Source organism: Choloepus didactylus, chromosome 16, assembly GCF_015220235.1.
Source record: "Choloepus didactylus isolate mChoDid1 chromosome 16, mChoDid1.pri, whole genome shotgun sequence".
In the NCBI taxonomy this organism is placed as follows: Eukaryota; Metazoa; Chordata; class Mammalia; order Pilosa; family Megalonychidae; genus Choloepus; species Choloepus didactylus.
In genome coordinates, this window is record NC_051322.1 from 16287419 (window position 1) to 16307399 (window position 19981).

The 19981-nt window shown below is 39.4% G+C and overlaps 1 long non-coding RNA gene across 1 annotated transcript in view; it reads right to left on the reverse strand.

Annotated features, from left to right (window-relative positions):
* LOC119511809 overlaps positions 1-15622 on the reverse strand; it is a 58993-nt gene extending 43371 nt beyond the window's left edge. The window contains exon 1 of the long non-coding RNA XR_005212247.1: positions 15512-15622. This is a non-coding gene — a long non-coding RNA (uncharacterized LOC119511809). The remainder of the gene's footprint in view (positions 1-15511) is intronic.
* Between the last annotated feature and the right edge of the window lie 4359 nt (positions 15623-19981).

A 19981-nucleotide genomic window follows, 5' to 3' on the forward strand; every position in this document is an offset into this window, starting at 1 on the left:
CAGCCATTGTGTGTTATTGGGACACCACTGAGGTGAAACACTGGTGGTTGTTATTGACCTGCAGCTATTTGTAGACATCTTCAGTGAGATGCTAAAATAATGAAAGCAAAATTTTTATTTCCTTCTAAGGGACCCATTTGCAATAAAAATATGGATTGAGTTTTATGTTTGCATCCTGTCATCTGCAATTGCCACTCTGTCCTTAACTGCTGCCCAGAGTGCCCTCAGCAGTCTCCGTGGTGCTGTAGTGTTTCCTTCCTGGGCCACACAAGGGACCGTTATTTCTGAATCGCTCATCGAGGAGTCAACTAAATAAAAACCAATGTGTTTGTGACACTTCGAGGTAAATGTTTATTCTCTTCTGTGCCAGCTGTCCAAGCAGATATTTGCCTCAAATTAATTTCAATGGCAATGTCAGGTTCGAATTTATGTTATTTTACTGGAATTTACTTAAATAATTCAATATTTGTTGGAATGAAAAGTAAGTAAGAGTGACCAAATTATTTATCTTTCTTACAGACGTCTCTCAGTCCCATTCAAAGATCAAAAATGCTCTTCCGTAATGAGTATTTCTCTGTAAGTATTCTAATTTATATTTGTATTTCTAAGAAAATGTTCCCAGCAATTTTCTTGTTAATCCATTAATGAACCTGCTTCTGACAGATGGAGCTTTTCTTGTAATTAATGTTATTTTTTGCCTGCAAATATTATCAAGTCATTTCTGTCTTCAAAACAAACTGTTCTGGTTGCTAACTTGGGCTAATTGCCCCTTGACTTCTCTCCTTTCATCACAAGATTTCTTAGAAGCCTAGTCTTCAACCCATTTCTGACCTTTGGATCCAGTTTTAAGCCTAAAGATGTTTTACCTTCAACTGGGTTGGCTGCACATTAGGTCCAGAAAGGTTTGTAGGATCAGGTAAGAGCCTTTCAGTTGCTTTCCCCCAAAACAGTATCTTTTGAGTAGAGACACATATGGGTCTCTACTCCCGCCTTCACAGCAGCAGAAAAAGGAATGAGAAGAAATGCCAATTTAGGAGAAATGGGTTCTTTTCTTACCTTTCTCTTTTTCATTGCAAAACATTTCAATCATATAGATCATACAGCCAAATACAATAAGCACCTATGTGCTCATTATCATGTTTTCACTCTTAACATTTTTCCTTTCTTTCTTTCTTTTTTCAAAGAAACATATAGATGAAGCCCACCATGTGCTCTTAACAGAAACCCTCTCTCTCCCTCCCCCTGCTAGAGGTCATCTGGTTCCTAACTTGGGTGATTTGAGTGAGGGTGTGTGTGTTTGTATATATATATATATATCCACATTTTTAAACTTTAAATAACCTATATGATTCTATAGGTATTTTGCAACTGGAGTTTTTTTTTTGGTTAGCAACTAAATATTTTTGGATGTATCCACCTAGCTCATTTAGAATGGCATACAGTGGTATGAATAGACAGCAGTTAGCAAGCCCAGTCTCCTTTTGCCAGGGATTTTCATAACTTCAGATTTCCATTATACTAACAATGATGGTTCACTAACCTTTCTGTCCATGTCTCCATGTGTACAGCATGTAAGAATTTCTATGGGTTATATTCCTAGAACTGAAATTTTTACCATACATTATGCACAACTGCAGCCTCCAAGTACTAGAGAACTCTTGAAGCCGTCGTGTAAATCTCCCCACCCCACAAGCTGTGTTGAATCTGTAGGCTTCCTCAGCTGCACATGAGATTGTCAGACTTTTCCTGCTTTTTAATTTTATGCTGATGATCTGGTAGCTCACTGTATTTTGTAATTATCATTTCTCTGTTTGCTAACAGGGATCCAGATTATTAACTGATTTGGATTTCCTTTCATAACCTTGTCAATCCTTTGTCCACCTTTCTATAGATTTTTTAATCATTGATTTGGGGAATTTTTGATATTCTCTGCCTACTAATTCTACTCTGGGGCTTACTTCCTGCTTTCTCTTCCTCTTACCCTTGGGAAAACTGCCATGATTTGGCATGCCAACAAAAATAGTACATTTTGTCCTATTTTCCCTGTTCTTCTTCACTGTTTCTGCTATTATGTTTTCTAAAAGAAGTGAACAGAAATCAGGAGAAGATGTTTGGGATAAAATCACTGAACTGTCTTTGCTTCCTTTGGCCTCACTTTCCCTCTTTCTCCTGAAAATTGAGAATCTTCCAAGGGCCACAGAACAGGCTTTTGATTGAATGTAGTGATTACAAATGATTGAGAATCTCCCAGAAGCACAGACAAACTCTGTTTCCCCCCACAACACCATAGAATCAGAAAATTACATAACAAGAAAGGATCTTTGAGGACATTTAGGCTAAACACTTCATTTTATAGGTGGGTCCCTAAAACCCAGAGTTGAGTAGCTTCAACCTGCCCACCCCTTTCTCATCCACCATTTTTCTCCGTGTATTTTCCTTCATAGAACTTACAGGTATAATTATCTGTGATACTTTAGTTATTATTTAAAACTAGTCATTGGCTATGTTCTGCTTCTCCCACTGTAATATAAGTTCCATGAGGACAAGGATTCTACATTATTTTGCAGTGAATCCCCATGGCCAAGGACCTTAGTAGGAGCTAACTACCTATCTGTTAGTTTAGGTATAGTGGGTGCCTACCACATGTCAGCTACTAGGTTAGAACCTGGGAATACATAAATTGATAAGAAATAGTTCCTGCCCTTAAGAAGCTATTGGGAACTTGCTCACAGTCACATGGTTGGTGATTTACAGATGGGGACCAGAATTAAGTGTTCCCATCTTCCTGTCCAGCAGTGACAGAATGGAGGAAAAAATGCAAGAATCTGCCAATGGAAAGGGTTGGGGAAGTAGGCTGAAGTGTTAAATGTTTACATTTATTCAGAAAATAACAATGTTGAGACATTCTCTACTGGAATTTACAGATTGCCTTAGTCAGAATAAAGGTGGGACTGGATGTCCCAGGAAGCTTAAGCTTCAGAGCCCCTCTCCTGTGAGGGACCCTTTCAAGGGACACTTCACCCTACTTCCCCAACCCTTTCCATTGACAGATTCTTGTATTTTTTCCTCCATTCATGGAAATTTGGCAAAGACATCAGCTCAGACCACTGCCTCTTCACACTCTGACTTCCTTCTGTCATGTTTCCCCTGGGCTGGGTAACTTGCTGCTAGCCACAGGAATTTGGGGAATCTACCAACGGGATTTGGAGCTCTGGAATTTTTAGTCTGGGAGTCATGCAATATTTTCATGAGGTTTGCAGTCACTTTAGTGTAGAGTTAAATCATTGCCTGCTCTTCTGAGGTAGTAGGAAAGACTTCCAGGAACCCAGTTACCTGGGCCAACTCTCCTGGCACCCAGACGTGGAGGTGGGGCACCCACAATAGAACTTGTAATAGGCCCCTGATGAGAATGTCTGTGAGTCTCACCATTTCAAGCAGGATTTCAAATCAATCCCTGAACAGTAACACTTGGAATGCCATGAAATTTTACAGCTTATATGTGAAAGGAACCTGATAGATGTTTCCTTAAATGTGATATGAATCTTAAAAATTTACATGGCAATACCATTAAGGAGCTGTGAAGCTAAAATGAATTTTCCTGAACCATCAAAAACAAAAATTAAAAAAAAAATTCAATCAACTATTCTAGAAAAAATATTTAATTATCTTTCTATTCTCTCTATAGAAAATGATACTAGAAAAGCACTGTCATATGAAGACATAAACAGTATTCAGCCAAAAAAAAAATATATATATATATAAGAAAAAAAGTATTATGAGTGTTCAGGGAGGTAGCTAATATAAATATAATGCTGATTTTCTGGTTTATGATGTTCATTGTCTGTCAGCTTTTTTTTTAATTTGTAATTTGTTAAAATTTCTCTTCTCACTCTAATTAAATATTCACCTTTGTACTTAGTTTTGTATTTGTAGCTTGGTATTCTTTTTTCTTAAAGAAGACTCCCCACTCTCCCAAACTGTACGGAATTTGGACTTTATGTAGCCTAGATTTGTTCCTGGGAAAAGGGCTAGACAGATGTAAAGAGGGATTCAATATTAATGTGACTTTAAGGAACATAGAAGTTCATTGTTCTCTTACATAACAATCCAAAGTGAGGCTTCCAAGTGAGCAGACAGCTCTGATCCAGATTGTCATGCAGGGACCAGGTCCCTTCCATCTCGAGCCTCTGCTGTCCCTGAGGCCCAGGTGGGCATCTGTGTGGTCAGGGCTGTGCCCATTGTCCTAGCTCCAGCCTGTGGGAGAATGAGACCCACCTGCTGGCGTCAGGGCCCAGCCCAGGAGAGGCATATGTCACTTCCAATCTCCTGCCATTGTCCAGAACATAGACATGGGGCCACACCTAGCTGCCAGGGGTTCTGGGAATATAGGACTCTAAGGCCATGTGCCAAGTTACGACTTATTTCTACAGGAGGAAAGAAGAGAGATTTTGATAGATAACTGGCAGTGTTCTCCACTATGACTCATTAGAAAAACATCTTATAAACCATCTCCTTTTTGTGCCCCACCCTCCCCCACAATAACACACACACACACCCACACCCACAGAGGGGAACTCTAAATCACTCTAGATCAGCCAGACAAGTGAATCCAGCCTTCACTGATTATGAAGGATTCACTGATCCTCAAGAAAATCTTCTTCATCTACCAGATCTAATTGTGAGAAGATGAATCTTTTTATGTATGCTGAATCTGTTTATTATATTCAAACACAGGTTGTATTTTAGACATTGGAGAGGCACCAAATAAGCTTTCCCCTCTTCTGCATTAAATCCTCTTCAATGTCAAGTGTGAAACTGTGAAACTTGCCCTGTGACCAAGTTCTACTTCTTTCAGTTTAGATATTCCAAGTTCTTTCAAATATTTCCTATGAGTTCATTTCCAGAATGCATCTCTGAATAGAATTCATTCTTCCAAATCATTGTTTAAAATGTGGGTGTGATCTGATTAGTGTATAGACAGGGGGTTGGCTGCACCCTTGCTTTGGAAGCTGTTCCCCTTCTTATTGCCTAAGAACGAGGTTCCTCTTTTAGCATCACTTGTCAGAGGAGATTCTTTCTGAGATTTTGGGGAAATCAAATTGCTAACATATTTTTCACATAAAATGATGGTGAATCAGACCTCCAGCACCTTATAAATATGCAGTTGACTTTCAGCCCAAATGTAACATTTCATATGTATCCTTGTTAAATTTCCTCTTGCTAGAGTCAGCCTATTATTTCACACAGTCAATGTTTTCATATCATGATTCTGAAACCAATGGTTTTAAATTTCAGATTTGTATCAGAAATAAATTTCATAGCCATGCTTTCTCATTAATAAACATGTTGAGCAAGAAAGGATTAAGGTAAGAGCATTGATAAATGTTATTGAAAACCTCTCTCCTTGCTCAATGAGTAATGTAAAGTGAGAAAAAAAAAAAAAAACAAAACATGTATTTAGCTTCTAACATGTTCCAGAGGTTTTAAATACATTGTGTTATATATTGTTCATGAAAAGAAATCTAAAAGACAGGGATCATTTTTATTTTACAAATGAGGAAGATTAGGCTCAGAAAGTTCAAGTAATTTTCCCTAAGTCACAAAGTGAGAAAATAGCAGAGGTGTCTAGTGCTCAGTTCAGTCATGCTTTCAAAACAGGGAATCAGGATCAGTTTGAGGCTATCCTATGAATTCCTCCAAAATTGTAGGATATCTTGAGATGCAGAAGTCCAGTAGGTAAATAGAGATAGAGATAATGAAACAAATGATTATGAGTAGCTATTTTGTTGAAAACCTTTAAGCTAATTTCACAGAAGAGAAAGAATATATATGACTCTAAACTGCCTCCATATTACACTTCTTTGGCAGACAGTGTCAGTGCCAACCTATTTCTCTGCACATCCATAAGGAAACAGAAGACTTGACTAACACTATCAACCAACTAGACTTAACATACCTATAACGCACTCCATTCAGTGACACCCAAATACACATTCTTCTCAAATGGACATGGAACTTTCTCCAGAAAAGAGGGCACAAAAAAAACTCACTAAACTTATAAAGAATAAAATCATATAAAGTATGTCCTCTGACTTCAACAGAATGAAAATAAAAATCAGTAACAAAGGAAATTTGGCAAAATTCACAAATATGCAGAAATTAAATATTACATTCATAAATAACTAATATATCAAACAAAGAAAAAATCACAAGGTAAATTGGAAAACACTGAGATGAATAAGAATGAAAACACATCTCAAAACTTATGGGATTTAGTGAAAATTGTACTGAGGGAAATTTTGTAGCTGTGAATTCCTATATTAGAAAAAACACAACAACTTTAAATCAATACCTAACCCTCTTCGTTAAGAAGCTAGAAAAACAACAAACCAAACACAAAGCAAGCATAGGAAAGAAAATAATGAAGAGTGGAAATAAATGAAATAGAGACTAGAAAAATGATAGAGAAAATCAATGAAACCAAAAGTTTGTTCTTTGAAAAGATTAAACAATTGAGAAAACTTTTGCTAGACTGATCAAAGTAAAAAGAGATGAGACTCAAATTATTAGAATCAGAAGAGGGACATTACTACACTACTTAAATAAAAATCATTGTAAGGGAATGAACAATTGTATGCCAATAAATAACCTATGCCAACAGAAAACCTATATGAAATGGACAAATTCCTAGAAAGACACAAAATACTAAAACTGACTCAAGAAGAAATAGAAAATCTGAATAAACCTAAAACTTGTAAAGAGAATGAATTAGTAATCAAAAAAACTTCCCACAAAGAAAAGCCCACATTCAGATGGCTTTACAGATAGTTCCTATCAAATGGTTAAAAAAGAATTAACACCAGTTCTTCACAAACTTCCAAGAAACAGAAGGAGGGAACACTTCCTAACTTACCCTATGAGATCAGTATGGCCCTGATACATAAACCAAACACATCAACAGAAAAGAAAACTACAGACCATTATCCCTTATGAATATAGATGCAAAAAGCATCAGCAAAATACTAGCAAACTAAATCCAGCAGCATATTAAAAGGATTATACACCATAACTGAGTCAATTTTTTTAATCTCAGGAATGCAAGGTTGGTTCAGCATATGAATATCGATGAAATGCAACATATTAATAGAATAAAGGATAACATCACATGACCAGCTCAATAGATGCAGAAAAGCATTTGACAAAACCTATTGCCCTTTTATGATTTAAAAAAAAAAAAAAAAAACTGGCAAGAGATCTGCAAAAAAAACCCATCGCTAACATCATGCTTAATGGTAAATGACAGGATGCCTCCTCCATAAGTTCAGGAATAAGCCAACTATATCTGCTCTCATCACTTTTATTCCACATTGTACTGTATGTTCTAGCCAGGGCAATTAGCTAAGAAAAATAAATACAAGGCATTCGGATTGGAAAGGAAGCAATAAATCTATCTCTATGTGCAGGTGACATGATCTTGTATTTAGAAAATCCTAAGAAATCCACGAAAGTACTATGAGAGCTAATAAACAAATTTAGCAAGTTTGCAGGTACCAGAACAACACACAAAACTCAGTTATATTTCTATTCCTTATCAATGAACAATCTGAAAATGAAATTGGGAAAACATGCCAGTGGCTTCTTCATGCAAACACTGTGACTGTCTGCCTAGGGGCTTGCTTGCTGCAGGAATATGCTAGGCCCACATGTGTGACAGATCTGAAGTCCTCAGATGCTAAGGCCTCTGAGAGCAACTGTGAATAGATAGTGCAGTTTACCTGTCCCTTAGGTGAAGCGACTCTGAAGGATTTCACCCTGCTTCCCAGAAGTCTTCAGGGAGATTGATTCCCAGTTTCCCACGTGGTGACCTGCTCACTAATGCCTCTTGTGTCAATTCCCCCTCGTTTCCCTGTCTCACTCACCAACTCACCTCCTGGGTCTTCCTAGATCACCTCCCAAGGAAACAACCTGCACATCAACCTTTGTTCCCAGATCTGCTTCGGCAGGAACCCAGTTTAACACACCTTCTGGACCACACACCTTACTTCCACCTCTTTGTCAGGCTTGATTTTTCCTTTGATTAACCATACTGAGTTTACTACTGAGACAGAGTTGTGTAGGAAACATAACACCAAACTGGATTAGATTTCATACATAAATCCTTTTAACAACTCTGTTTAAATTTGTATGTGTTGCTGGCAAATAAAAACAAACCTGGGCCTTGGTAAGGAGAGATTTTATTCTAAAGGATTAGTGTAAGGGACTGTTACCATAGCGAGAATACTCCTACCACGAGGTTTCCAAATATCTCCAAAGTTAGACATTAAAGGGTTTTTTTTTTTTAATTTTTAACTTTATTTATCAAAAAATTTAAAACAAAATTTCCAAACAAAACACAGCAAAGGGATAAGAAAAACAAATATCCTGGAATAGTTTCATTGCTTCTAATATGCCCCTACCACACCACAAGAAAATTAATGAACCATAGCCATTCCTGAGCATTCCCATATCATTAAGATTACCCTCAATATCTTATCTGTTCTTATTAGATTATTGTTCCCCCTGCACTAGCTGCTGTCTATCTCTAGGTCCCCTATATTCTGCAACATAATACTCTTGTTTTACATTTTTCACAGAGTTCACATTAGCAATAAATACAATATCTCTCCTTTTGTAACCAACTTATTCCACTCAACATTATGTCCTCACAGTTCATTCATGTTGTCATATGCTTCTTGTCCTTGTTCCTTCTCACTACTGTGTGGTATTCCATCAAATGTGTGTACCACATTTTGTTTATCCACTCATCTCATGTAGGACATTCAGGTTGTTTCCGTCTCTTGGCAATTGTGAACAATGCCGCTATGAACATCAGTGTGCAAATCGGTTTGTTTTTATAAGGAGGAATCAACAAGGCTAGAAAGAACCAGAGGTGGGGGAAGTGGGGTGAGTGAGATGAAAAGGTGGCTCTGTGATCTGATGTTTTACCCTGAAGCCAGCCTATTCTCAGGCAGGACTGCTGACAGGAGGCTGGCTCAGGCTGAGGATGGGTAAAGATCAAGGGCCTGGGGGAAGGAGAGAAACAACCCAAGTTTGGTTAAGCAGCGTTTTGTTCCAGCTGATCATGAAAACAGTTCAGCTAATTATGTATGAGGCAAAGCAAGGGAATTTGGAAGGTCTAAATACAAGATCCCCACCCTTCCCTGAGAGCAGATTCACCAGTACACAGGCAACAAAAACATCTCTCTTTTAACTGCCATATTTGGTGCTACAAGTCTAGCCCTCTGAAACTAAAGATGATAGATGGATGGATGGATAGATAGATAGATAGATAGATAGATAGATAGATAGATAGATAGATAGATAGATAAATAGACAAACCAACCAACCTGCTGCTGTAGCAAAGGGCCCACTTAATTCCCAGGGGGAAAAAACTTCCTTTCAAGTCTATTTAAAACAGTGCTATTTCTTTATTATTCGTTCCTTTAAACCCAGTGCCTCCCCACTCCCCATCACCACCTTCAAGGAGATTTGCATATAAATGGCCCTCTTTTTATTTCTGCAAAATTCACCAGCTCCTAGGTGCTTATTGCCTGCCTGAAGTGTAATCCTTGCTTTGCAATATCACAACTGGTTGCAGTGGAAACGATTATGTTGTCACAAACAAGACTATTAGAATTTCAGGTAGAGGATAAATAGCAGGAACAGATGAACTCTTAATAAAGATTCTCAGATCATGCGAATATCCCTAAATAACAGAAAGATAATTGTCATGGGGAGAAGGAGAAAAAAAAATCAAAACATGATTGGAAAGCATTTTTAAATTGGAAAATTGTTAGATTTTCCTAGAAAGAAAGTATTCTGCCATGACACCACAACTCAGCGGTTAAAATAAAAACATTCCATACATTGGTAGCGAGAGAGTGAGCTCTTTCAGATTCAGAGACACCAAATACAAGTGAAAGGTGCAGAGAAAAAAATTAAAGATTTTGAGATTAATATACAGGAACACTAGCAGTTCTGTTCCCTGAAATGATTTACAAAACATTAGTTAGCATTAGCATCAAAATTGCTGCTGCTGATTAGATTAACAATATCATCTGGGAAAGTCATTGCCAAGGTCAAGCAGCAGCTCATTGTAGAATAACTGCAGTATATTCATAAAGGTTCAGAGTTGTACCTCCAACTACTGAACACACAGAAGGCAAACGCTGGTTCACTCTACTAACCATACCAACCAACCAGTGAGGCTGGAGGGAAATGCATTTGGGGAGCTTGATTGGCTGGGCTGGCAAAAGGGGTAAGATCAACCCAACAGGCTGCCTGGAGAATTGTAAACCTGTAGGCGCCCTGGGTCTCCACTGAAGGCCACAGAGAAGTTCTTGCAGTGATGTGAGGCCAGCAAATAGCATCTGGAATTGCTTTTCAGTTCCCTATTACTTTCCTAAATAGTGGGACCTTCTTTCATTTTCCACTAAGTTACTTTAGAGTATAAATACCTGCACTGTATAATTGCTTTTTTGTCTTTATGCAGAAGTCCTTCCGAAGGAACGGGGCTGTTTGTGCTTTATTCCACAGTGGATACAGTCATTACTCCAGTGCACATTGCAGCATGACTGTTTGCCTGGGATATTCATCTCCTTCCACAAAGCCAGTGTAAAATAGCTCTTGTTTTCTCCCATTTGAATAAAACTATAATGCTGTCAGCCATTCAAAGATAAATTGTTAATACTTACTGGAATGCTCAAAATCATCAGTGAAGCTGTATCTAAAGCTGTAAAATGACATTTGAAGCTATCTAAAGATATTGGCAATCAGAGATCCAAGGAATAGAAAATTACTGTAATTATTGGCCCCCGTGCTTGAAAATATCAATTTCCTTTTCTCTTGTCTAAAATTGTATGATCTCTTTACTTGTGAGATACGTAGGATGTTGAGAGAGGGCCTCTTTGTTAGTAATCAGATGGTGTCAGTAATCAGGGTTAGTAATCAGATGGCGTTTCTTTTTAAAAGCCGACAGAGAACGAGAGAGGGAGGAAATCAGCGTCTGCTCTTAGCAGCCTTTAAAGAAAATGCCCCTGGTGAACTGTGTGCACCTTAGCCACACTGAGAGCTACACCGAGAAAGCTAGGAGCTTGGACGTTCGATTCGGGGCACCAGGAGCTGATGTATTTGGTCCTGGGCTTCTGGCACCTCACGGGGTCAGGCCTGAGCCTCGGAGGAGAATGGCCTGTGGGTCACACCACTGTGGTTGGAACTGGGGGGTGGAGGGGAGAGTGGAGGCACAAAGCCCCCCTCCACGCCTCCCACCCCTGGAGTCTGACCTGCTTCGGGAGTCGCCTTTCCTCCACGTGGTTTTCCAATGGCTTTGAATATGCTATTGTCCTTCCCATCCAGGTCACCTTTCCCAGAGACCTGAAGATTCAGAGGGTGGCTGTGCTGGGAGTAACAGACAAATGCAGACCTGGAGGCAGGCTGGGAAATTCTTCCCGTGACTCAGAGAAATCAGACCTTTAAAAAGGAGAGGGGAGAGGGCAGGGACCTTGGCACCAAGCTAAAGGTAAAGAGGGGAAGAAGGAACTGCATTTGGCATCCATCACAGTGGCATGTTTCCAAGGAAAGCACAAGGTCCTTCTTGAGGGTATATGAAATTAGGGGGAAAAAAAAGAAAAAACTGAGCTGCCCGACACACAGAACATAAAGGACCAGCTTAGATGACAGAAAACTGACAGTTTCTATCCATGTGAAAAAGCAAGTTAAACTCATTTACAAGGGTCACTCCACTCCTTTTCAAACCAATTCAGTAACTGTATGAAGGACTTGAAGTTACTCAGATGGCTTATTAGCATTTTTAGCAGGGAATGCCAGTCAAACGCCCAGGAGAGCTTTATTGTCTTCATGCCTTCCTCTTTGTCTCTCTGTCGAAAATGAGCTTGAAACTGAGTCCACTTTCACTAAGCAACTGCAGAGGATTCTGCTTAAAGTATGGCTCCAAAATTAGGTTCTTCTCTGGATGTTTAGAATGTAAAACCCTTCCCTGGGGAAGTTAAGCGGTCACCATTAGGGACTGGTGGTCCTTCACTCATTCAACAAATATTCTCTGAGAAGCCTCTGTAGGCTGGGCTCTGTGCCACATGCTGGGCAACAGAGTTGAGAAGGAAAAGGCTCTGCCTTTGTGGATTTTACATTTGAGTAAAGGACACCAATGGTAAACAAGCAGACACACAATAATCAGTAAATGGAAGTTTACTCCAGCTTGTGTAGCAACTTGGGACCAGTAATCAGCACCATTCCAATATCAGTTGCTCCTAAAGGCTAGCGTGCACCCTACTAGAATGCAGATCTGGAGATGCAACATGTTTTCCTGAGCCCATGAGCTCAGACCGTGGAGCCAGACCCTGGGATCCAAATCATTATTCTGCTACTTAGGAAGCATGTGATATTGGACAATGTATTTAGATTCTCTGGCCCTCAGTTTCCTCATCTGTAAAATGGAAGGAGTTTTAAGGACTTTGCCCAACACAAGGTAAGTTCAACAAGTGTTAATTGTTGTCTTGATGGCTTGCAAAGTCCAAGGCACAGACATTCTGGTTCTTTCCAATGGGCATGATAATACCAGTGTCCCAAAGGATCAAGATGAAATTGTCAGATTTCTCATCCTTCCTGCTGCATCACCATCTCACCCAGACCCACACCCCCGTAATGTCATCCCTTCTTCACTTCTTCAGACCATTAGTGGTCTCAGGAGCCACCATGCTTTATTCTCAGCTGTGCTTTTCTGAGAGAGTAAAGAAAACAAAAAGGATACGTATATTAAGTCAACTTTAAAATTCCATTTAAGCTATGAGATGCAGCTTACAATGTTTGGGTCATTGATACCTCTTGCTCTATGCTTTATTCACACAAGGGCACGTGCACTGCAGAGCCTGAGAATTTTTGCAGATTACTGTCTTCTGGAGATCTGTCCAAATTGTAATCCAAGGACAGTTGTGATTACATTCAGTGGGAATAGAAGGCAGGACACAATCTCCCAGGGAAAAATAAAGCATGTTACAAATGGCTTCATATTGTTTTGCTTTGTTTCACTCTGCCAGGGAGGACAAACTGTGCCTACCTGTCATCTGATGGGTCTGTCCCTCAGATATAATGATACGCTGTCCATCAGTGTTGGAGGACTTATACTTCAGCTGTAAGCATGCCTCATGTTTCCACATATTAAGCAGCAAGGAGTCTAGCACCTTCTCCTCAAAAGTCTGATGGAACTCCTTTGCTGATACTTTCAGCACTATCTGCATCGTCCATTCTTTCCACAGATTAATCTGCTAACTTAGCCACACTGGGGCAGCCCGTTTCCCTCCTCAGACCAACAAGAAAGATTTTCTCTATCACTCTCTTTAGTCTTCTTACCAAAGAACTGAAGTGATTTCCCCTCTCTCCTTCTTTCCTTGTTGTAATGTCTTTCCTTAAGTCAAGTGGGGAGACAGGGCCCACTGTGCTGCAATGTAATTTAGGGCAAGGAGGATCTTGTTGAAGATTGTATATATGTACAGTCGATCTTCATTATTCACAGATTCTGCATTTGAAAATTTGCCTACTTGCTCAAATTCATCTGCAGCCATCAGTACTCCCAGTGCTTTCTCTGTCATTTGTGGACCTGCATAGAGATCCCAGCTGAGGTCCAACGAGGCAACTCTGGCTTCTCGTTTCAGCAGTCGTTTTGTAAGCAACTGTCCTTTCTGCAGTATATTTAGGGGCACTTTTTTGCATTTTTATGCTTTTTGTTGGTAATTATGCTGTTTAAAATGGCACCCAACCATAGTACAGAAATGCTCTCTAGCGCTCCTCAGTGCCGAAGACTGTTGTTAACCAAGAAATAAAAAACTAAGCTGCAAGGCAATAAAGGCATTTATATGGGTCTTAGAACTGCAATTTGAAGAGCACAGATTCAGGTAGCAACCCAAATCTTGTCCCTCCTTTGCATTTCCAGGCAAGGGATTTTACAGGAAAAGAAGATTACACCAGTTGTGGTTGGTGGCTTTTTGGGTACTCCAATTGTCTTGCAGATTAGATAGTTAACAGTTCTTTTTCTTGTGGTTTGTTTATGGTGTACTGATGTCCTTAGGTTTCCAGGAACATTGTTGCCTGGGGCTTTGCATACTGTGGCAGTTTGCGATATTTGCATCAGAAAAACCTCCAGAGTGACCTCTAGACTCCATTGGAAATCTCTGAGCCATAGAAATTATTGTGTTTTATTTCTTTTAAATTTTTTGTATTATGCTTCATTGAGGCATGTGTTATATTGCTATTGGCCGTGATTTCAATGGTAATGAATCAACAATTTATATTAAGTAAGGTGTCTTTAAACAGAAACACATATAAAACAAAGTTAGGTATTGATTGGTTGCCAGAAAAGTTGTGGCCAGAGGCTCATAGGAACTTAACCCTTTATTTCCCCATATTTCACCTAGCAGTGATGGTTCAGGATTCACTAAGGCGGTGTTCACAGCAACATTATAAACAAGACTTTAATACTACCAATAATAAGAATTATAATGAGAATCAATTTTGTATGTGTATATATATATATATGTATAAATAGATATGCACATGTACATACACACAAATGTATAGATATCAACTATATATATAAACTATATAGAGAGAACATATAGAAATTACATGTTGTGCTGGTTTGGATATATTATGTCCCCCCAAAAGCCATATTCTTTAATTCAATCTTGTGGGGGCAGACTGATAAGTTTGTTGATTAGGGTGGAAATGTTTGACTAAATTATTTCTTTGTAGGTGTGGGGCTGCCCATTCAGGGTGGGTTTTGATTAAATCGCTGGAATCCTATAAGAGCTCAGACAGAAGGAGTCAGAGCAACTGAGAGAGACTTTGAAGAGATACTTGCTGACGCTGACACTTGGAAACATTTGGAGATGCAGACAGAAGTTTGGAGATGCTAAACTAAGAGATGAAGCTCAGAGTTCACCCTAAAGAAGCGAAGAGAAACCCAGAGACATTTTGGAGAACATCAATCTGAAACATAACCCAGGAGCAAGGAACTAGCAGACACGAGCCACGTGCCTTCCCAGCTGACGGAGGTGTTCCGGATGCCAACGGCCTTTCTTCAGTGAAGGTATCCTCTTGTTGATGTAATAGTTTGGGCACTTTTATGACCTTAGAACTGAAATTTTTAGCCAGATAAAATTTTATAAAAACCAATCCATTTCTGGCATTTTTGCATAACAGCAGCATTAGCAAACTGGAATACATGTACATATGCATATATATATATATATATATATATATATATATATATATATAATCTCCCTGCACATTCATGCACAGCTAAGATTTCATTTGTGTATATATATATATATATAATCTCCCTGCACATTCATGCACAGCTAAGATTTCATTTGTATGTATCTCTTTACCAAGAGCTGAAAAAACAAGGACAGGAGAAACCCAGAAAAAATGATCCATTTGAAAAAATAAAAATACTTACAATACACATTTCCCTTCTATTTCTCTTCTTTTGTTCTTCTTAATTGAAGCCATCAACGTAAAAACCAGATCTTTCTTTGTTTCTGTTAATCTGCTCTGGCTGTTGTTCCCTGTGCAGACTAACTATTGTCTATCTGTTGCTTTGCATCATGACTAGAATCTGCATCAATTGGCTCTTTGTATCTGTGCTTTACAATACCCCTTTCAGCATTTTAACCCCCGGAGCCCCGGAGCCCGGGGCTTCTCGTGCTCCCGGGACATGCCAGGTGAGCTGTAGGAGAGTAATGAGCAGCTCCCCCACCCCGAGTTACCCCTGTCCCCTGCAGGTCTCAGAGCAAACCCAGCCTGGAAAGAGATTCCTCTATCCTCACTCCACATGGCTGGGGGAGGCACCGGCACACCTCAGAAATGGAAGAATTCACTTCGGGGACATCAGCTGGGCTGCCGGGCACTGCACAACCCTGGGCTTCGTTGAGAAACTAGAATGTGCCCCATGGTTTGTGGCCACCAGCCAGCTCAGTCTCCCTGCCTCTGCCTTTAGCTCTGCAAATGGGGTCACTTATCCCACCCCCCAGTGACTCTCGCCTTCCCTGTGGATGACACTTGCTCTTGAGGAATAATCAGATGTTAGTAGTTTTCCCACAATGAAAATATAAGTTGATGTTAAATTACACAGAGACATTTTCAAAACCTTCTAATTGTAGAAAAAAAACCTGTCACTTTCTCACTAATGTTTATCACAGTCCTCTCTATGTGTCAGACAAGGCATTCCATTCTAGAATTATGAAAGCTACATTCATAGAGTGCTTTGCAATTTACAAAACCCCTTTTATAGTTTGATTCAAAACAAGAGTAGGAAGCTACCATAATGATGTCCTTGCTTTGCTTTTTTAATTCGAGTACAATGATCGTTGTATATTTCACAAGGAAATTTAAAATTACAAGGTTGCTTCAATGAGATTTTCAATGCAAATTGACTTGAAATGGGCAAATGTAAACATTCTAACTTATCAGTAACTCTGTGAGTTAGAAATGACTGTCAAATTAACAATTCTCCAGTACTTGAAGTGAGAGAGGAGGAAGATTGATGTTTTCCACTACAATGAGAAATGCTGAATTTTACGTGGAAGGTTCTTTTGCAGATGGCAAATTTATCATATAAGATCTTTCCATATTTAATCTGGCCTTTCAATAAAAATTTTAGTCTACTACTTTCTGATCCCTGTGTTCAGTCCCATGGACATTATCGTGGCTTTGGAGAAATTTAGTATATCTTCTTACTTGGTTTTACGAGAACATACAATTGTGGAATAACAGAAACATTTATAGGGTGGGTTAAACTCACCAAAGAGCTCCAAACAACCTTACTTTGACTGAGGGATAACACCACTGGCAGTCTTAGGAGTGTCTCAGAAAGGGGAAGAAAGAAGCAGGAGAGTTACTGAGCTTTGGGGTCTAGGCTCAAGTTGTTTTAGGGCAGACCTTTCAAGGCGAGGAACTAATTGGAAGTGGGCAAAATTTGTGATATAATAATTTAAGATCAGTGGACTCAACAAGACAAAGTCAGCAAGTATTGGTGAGTTAACTCTTCGCATGAGTGAAAAAATTATAAGCTCAAATAAATTGGTCTGAGTAATTTCCTGAAGAAAACACTGTGGGTATTTATTGGTTTATGGTCTAATTTTCCAGGGCAAAGGTTTCCTGGGGCAAACAACTAGGTCACATCTGTTAGGTTTTTCAATCAAGAAGAGAAGAGACATAAACCCGTGTTCTAGTTTGCTAATGCTGCTGGAATGCAAAAGACCAGAAATGGATTGGCTTTTATAAAAGGGAGTTTATTTGGTTACACAGTTACAGTCTTAAGGCCATAAAGTGTCCATCAACAAAGGGTACCTTCACTGGAGGATGGTCAGTGGTGTCCGGAAAACCTCTGTTAGCTGGGAAGGCATGTGGCTGGTGTCTGCTCCAAAGTCCTGGTTTCAAAATGGCTTTCCCCCAGGACCTTCTTCTCTAGGCTGCAGTTCCTCAAAAATGTCACTCTTAGTTGCACTTAGGATATTTGTCCTCTCTCAGCTTCTCCACAGCAAGAGTCTGCTTTCAATGGCTGTCTTCAAACTCTCTGTCATCTGCAGCTCCTGTGCTTTCTTCAAAGTGTCCCTCTTGGCTGTAGCAAGCTTGCTCCTTCTGTCTGATCTTATATAGTGCTCCAGTAATTTAATTCAGACCCACCCTGAATGGGCAGGCCAACACCTCCATGGAAAATATCCAATCAGAGTCATCACCCACAGTTGGGTGGGGCGCATCTCCACAGAAACACTCAAAGAATTACAGTCTAATCAACACTGATAACATCCGCCCACACAAGATTACATCAAAGATAATGGCGTTTGGGGAGACATAATACATTCAAACTGGCACAACCCAATCAAAAGGAGTTTTATTGTCCAGCTGTGTAGGCGGGCTGAAGCCCAAGAAAATGGCAACAGCCCCAAGCCAAGGGAACACTCGGGCTTATAAAAAATGGTTGGTGGGAAGTTCTTTGTCTAGGGGCAGGGAGGCTGGTAGGTTTAGGATTGTAGTCTTTCAGTGGCTACTTTTGGGAAAGGGAGTAGTTGGCAGATTTCCATTGGGAGTGGGAAAGTTCAGGATTCCTAAGGGTGGGAGCAGTGGCTTATTGCAGACCTGCAGGGTTCCTAGGGTCGGGTTGGGGGTGGCTTTAGCTCAGACTTTCAGAATTCCTGAGGTCAGGGGTAGGGTAAGGGTCCAGGGCCTAAACTTAACAATGTCGACAGGTAGGTATTCTACAGTCTTGTCTACTTTAAGTTGACACAAGTGATCTCAGTTCACAGGTATCTTTTGGGTTTCAAAGATAAAGCTATTAAATAATAGACATTCTTTTTCTGTAACATGTGTATTTGTACTTCAAAACTATTTACTAAGTTCCTTCTGTGTGAAAGCATTGTGGTCTGTAATTTAGGAGCTGCAAAGATGATTCCAAAAAGAAATTACAACATTGAGAAACTTGGGTAATAAGAAATAAAGAATTTGCTAAAAATACAGACAAAAAATTTAGAGCCAGGAAAGAATAAAAGGTGAATTCCTCATGGAATCCTACAGGGTTCTGGGGAGAAAGGGATTATTATCATCTGAGAGATTTGGAGATAATTTTGCAGATGAGGTGATGATCTTTGAAGCCTGTAGATTGGATCATGTAGAGATAAAGGGATAAGCATTCCAAGTGCAAGGCTGAGCCTAATCAAAGGAAGCAGACATTTGTAAGAAATAACATGGCCACTGCAAAAAATGATTGCAAGATGAAGTCATAGACAAATATGTGAATCATATTTGAATCATATTGTGTGGGAATTTGAAAGCTAGGCTAAATTTTTCATATTATGTCATTTGATAGCAAATAAGAAACTAGTGATGGTTTAATACACAATGTTATACAGGTCTGTGATCCAAGAAGGTTAATCTGGAAGCTGTATGAAAGATGAAATTGTCTTTTCTTTTGAAAAATACTACATATTAGATCATCTACAAACCTTTCTACAGAAAAATATCTAAAAGTGATACGTGTATGGGGCATCACTTTATTATTATTTCTACCTGTCCATAAACCTGAGTTTTTTAATTACAGAAAATTTTGCACATGCCAAAATTAGAGTAGTATAATAAACCCCAGATAGTCATCAATCAAGTTTCAACAATAATCAAATGGGGCAAATCTTGCTGCTTCTAAAACTCCACTCACTCTCTGCAACCCCAGATTATTTGAGACTCTTTAATTTTATCCCATAAGTGCTTCAATATACATCTTTAAAGCATAAGGACTTTAAAAATATCCACATTACCATTATAACACACACAAATTTATGATTCCTTAATATTTTTAAATACCAATTGTTCCAGTTTGCTAATGCTGCCAGAATGCAAAATACCAGAAATGAATTGACTTTTATAAAGCGGGTTTATTTACTTACACATTTACACTCTTAAGTCCAAAAAGTGTTCAAGGTAAGGCATCAACAATTTGGTACCTTCACTGGAGAAAGGCCATTGGCATCTGGTAAACCTCTGTTAGCTGGGAAGGCACGTGGCTGGCATCTGCTTGCTTCCAGGTTGCATTTCAAAATGGCGTTCTCCAAAATACCAGCTTTCAACAGCTATCTTCAAAATTTGTCCCTCAGCTCCAGCTGCTAGTTCCTCCAGTCTGAGCTCTTATATAGGGCTCTAGTAAACTAACCAAGGCCCAAGCTGAATGGGTGGGGCCACACCTCCATGGAAATTATCTAATCAGAGTTATCACCTACAGTTGGGTGGGTCACATCTCTGTGGAAACAACCTAATCCAAAGGTTCCAACCTAATCAACACTAATACGACTGGCCCCACAAGATTGCATCAAAGAACATGGCATTTTGGGGGACCATAACACATCCAACCTGGCACACCAATCAATAGTCAAAATCC